Below are 4,574 nucleotides of genomic sequence, written 5' to 3' on the forward strand. Positions count from 1 at the left end.
AAACATTGATTCATCTTAGGATATATATGTAAATTTACATTATACGAGAACGAAGATGGATTATATTGGTAGAAATTCACAAAAAGGTATACATAAGAAATATATTTCTTAATGTGAAGCATGAAGCCAGCTCATGGTCCTCTATTTATAATTTTGAAGGTATACAATATATGTGACCTAGGACATGATGCCAGCCCTTATCCCAAATGTATACGGAAAGGATACACTCTTAAAATCATGTATCTATATAAAATGGCACATTCCTAATTTATTTGGTAATATAGGTTCGAGTATCTCCGAAAATACCATTTCCTCCACTAAAAAAGCCAAATGTTTTTTTCCACAAGAAAAGGATTGGTGAAAGAGCATGGAGCCCCATCTATGATTTTGGTAATTAATGGTAATCCCTATGAACTAGTGTCTGAATAAATTGAATGCATATTTTGTCCATACACAATGATTGATTCATATGTTGGCTTCAAGGTTGAATTAATAAAAAAGATAAGATATTAATGTGATGATCAAGGTGTTATTTAAGGAGTGATCCGAAGATTGGTCATAAGAGAATTGGGGAATTCATGTTTATCATCAAGACATCATCATAATTCCGAAATAAGACATCATAAAGGGTTTATCAAGACCTAGTGCAAACAGTGGAATCAAGTTCATCAACACACAAGTCGTAGATGATGTGCCGAGTAGGATTAAGTGATCTCGTGGTATGGTAAACAATTTTCAAATGCAATTTGTGAACTAACCCAAGATATAGTGGTTTCCATATGGGTTGTCTATCTCTCCCCGGGCCTGCATTGAAAGGAATATCTCAATCATACGAACCACAGAAGGATCACGTCAAGGTTTAATCATCATCAAGGTTGAGAAGTCAAGTTCAATATGAGATATCTATAATAGATATTTTGCATGTATATTGTTGTCCATTTTGTCATGAAGTACATGTGAAGATATTCATAAGTTAGTCTTCCCGATAGCAGATTATAGAAAAATTTGCAAGACTTCAACAAGCGAAAACAATTAATAAATGTGTTGCAATTTGAGGCAGGCATGATAATGATCATCTAGCTCAAGTGGATTATGCGCAAGAGAAATATATGACCTTGATTGGTTTTTCTTACCGATATCATGGTGTTAGTTGGGATACTAGGTTATAGGATCCACAGTCATGCTAGAAAGGAAAGCTCTTAAATGAGTAACTTGATCATATCGTTCGTAGCGAGCTCAAAACTTTTCATCGTTGTAATTATATTTCTTGTTTGTTATTTGGATTTTCTCAATGTGAGGTTTTAGAGCTTGTGATTATCTTCAAGGCAAGCTCAAGTTCATCAAAAATGGATTTCCAATGAAAAATTATTTCGTTTCTTTTATTAGTTTTGAGGTCTTATCAGTCGATTTCTTTTTGAGGGGTCAAACCTTTCATCTTGTTCTTTTATCCTCCCATGGAGTTTTTGTTGTTTTTCCGTATGGTGTTTTCGAGGTTGTTGTTAGCTCCAAAACAATCCCAAATAAATCAAAGTCAAAATCCGAATGCAAAATTTTGTATGCATTCCTATAAGTTCGCTGAGTACTAGGGTTGACCTTGGTAGTACCGGAGGTTACTACCGGATGTAGTATCGGGTGTCTAGGAACATGCACGTTTGGGCTCCCAGGAACGCCAAGAACAACATATACTACTCGGTAAGTATAGGCTCGACAACGACTTTGCCGCGGGTCACAACTGCGACACGGCGCCTAAGCAAGAATCATGAAATCACCCCAGCAGCGCTCGGGGGCTCAGCTATTTCTTCATCAACAATTTGGCGGCTTCTATATTCGCTATTTGATGGTTTCTACTTCGGCTCGAATTCTTCTCTACACTCGAAGACTTCATCGCGCGTCGATTCCGTCGTGACCAATAAGAGGAAGCAAATTTCAAAGTATACAAGTTCTTGAGCCTATATCCGGATGCGCGCACCCGACCATAGTCTCGGGGGCTACTCCCATCGGGAGCGCTGGCCGCGCACCCGACGAAATTGTCTTCAGGGAGGAACCTGATACGTCTCAAACGTATCTATAATTTCTTATGTTCCATGCTACTTTTATGATGATACTCACATGTTTTATACACATTATATGTCATTATTATGCATTTTCCGGCACTAACCTATTAACGAGATGCCGAAGAGCCGGTTCTTTGTTTCTGCTGTTTTTGGTTTCAGAAATCCTAGTAAGGAAATATTCTCGGAATTGGACGAAATCAACGCCCAGGGTCCTATTTTGCCACGAAGCTTCCAGAAGACCGAAGAGTCAACGAAGTGGGGCCACGAGGTGGCCAGGAGGGCAGGCGGCGCGGCCCCACCCTTGGCCGCGCCGACCTGTCTCCTGGGCCCCTCGTGTGGCCCCCTGACCTGCCCTTCCGCCTACTTAAAGCCTTCGTCGCGAAACCCCAGATCGAGAGCCACGATACGGAAAACCTTCCAGAGACGCCGCCGCCGCCAATCCCATCTCGGGGGATTCAGGAGATCGCCTCTGGCACCCTGCCGGAGAGGGGAATCATCTCCCGGAGGACTCTACACCGCCATGGTCGCCTCCGGATTGATGAGTGAGTAGTTCACCCCTGGACTATGGGTCCATAGCAGTAGCTAGATGGTTGTCTTCTCCTTATGTGCTTCATTGTCGGATCTTGTGAGCTGCCTAACATGATCAAGATCATCTATCTGTAATGCTATATGTTGTGTTTGTTGGGATCCGATGGATAGAGAATACTATGTTATGTTGATTATCAATCTATTACCTATGTGTTGTTTATGATCTTGCATGCTCTCCGTTATTAGTAGAGGCTCTGGCCAAGTTTTTACTCTTAACTCCAAGAGGGAGTATTTATGCTCGATAGTGGGTTCATGCCTCCATTAAATGCAGGACGTGTGAGAAAGTTCTAAGGTTGTGGATGTCTTTGTTGCCACTAGGGATAAAACATTGATGCTATGTCCGAGGATGTAGTTATTGATTACATTACGCACCATACTTAATGCAATTGTCTGTTGTTTGCAACTTAATACTGGAAGGGGTTCGGATGATAACCTGAAGGTGGACTTTTTAGGCATAGATGCATGCTGGATAGCGGTCTATGTACTTTGTCGTAATGCCCAAATTGAATCTCACAATATTCATCATATCATGTATGTGCATTGTCATGCTCTCTTTATTTATCAATTGCCCAACTGTAATTTGTTCACCCAACATGCTATTTATCTTATGGGAGAGACACCTCTAGTGAACTGTGGACCCCGGTCCATTCTTTTAATCGAATACAATCTCTTGCCAATACTTGTTCTACTGTTTTCTGCAAACAATCATCATCCACACTATACATCTAATCCTTTGTTACAGCAAGCCGGTGAGATTGACAACCTCACTGTTTCGTTGGGGCAAAGTACTTTGGTTGTGTTGTGCAGGTTCCACGTTGGCGCAGGAATCCCTGGTGTTGCGCCGCACTACATCCCGCCGCTATCAACCTTCAACGTGCTTCTTGGCTCCTACTGGTTCGATAACCTTGGTTTCTTACTGAGGGAAAACTTGCTTCTATACGCATCACACCTTCCTCTTGGGGTTCCCAACGGACGTGTGTATACACGCTATCAAGCTCTTTTTCTGGCGTCGTTGCCGGGGACCTGAAGAAAAATTACACCATAGAGATTTCTAACTCCCACGTCAACTGCACGCCAGCAGCTCTTTTTCTGGCGCCGTTGCCGGGGAGATCAAGACACGCTGCAAGGGGAGTCTTCACAATCCAATCTCTTTACTTTGTTTTTGTCTTGCTTTATTTTATTTACTACTTTGTTTGCTGCACTAAAACAAAACACAAAAAAATTAGTTGCTAGTTTTACTTTTACTTGCTATCTTGTTTGCTATATTAAAAACACAAAAAAATTAGTTACTTACATTTACTTTATCTAGTTTACTTTATTTACTGCTGCTAAAATGAGTAATCCTGAAGTTGAAGTTCGTTCTTTTAAACAACAAGGTGGAGAAAGTTTTAAAGATGCTTGGTATAGAATTAGTGATGCTCATCATAGGTGCACTAAGAAACACTCCACTATTATCCTACTTAGGAACTTTTATGTTGGTATATCTAGTTGGAATAGGTATGTTCTTGATACTCTTTCGGGGGGTAATTTCCTAGGTACTCCTGCTTTAGAAGCTAGTTGCATCATTGAGAGTCTAGTTGGAATACCACCTGTTAATGAAACTAAAAGCGAAATCTCTCTTGAGGACGTTATGAAAAAATTGGAAACCATAGAGAAAAAATTTCCAAGCGTTGAAACTAAATTGGAAATGTTGCTTGATAAAACTGATGAACTTGATAAATCCTTGGGAGGAATTGATGAAAGAATTAGTGTTCTAGGAACTTGTGTTGTCCATGATAATCAAATCAATAGGATTGGTGAATTTGAAGAAGCTATGGGAACCTTGGGTTCAACTTTTTCTTCTCTTAAGTATAAAGAGAAAGCTTATGTGGGTAAGGAGCAAAAGTTTATGTATGTCTCTAAGGTGCCTAAACCAAAAAAATATTATTATAG

This window comes from Lolium perenne, chromosome 7 (genome assembly GCF_019359855.2).
Source record: "Lolium perenne isolate Kyuss_39 chromosome 7, Kyuss_2.0, whole genome shotgun sequence".
NCBI lineage: Eukaryota > Viridiplantae > Streptophyta > Magnoliopsida > Poales > Poaceae > Lolium > Lolium perenne.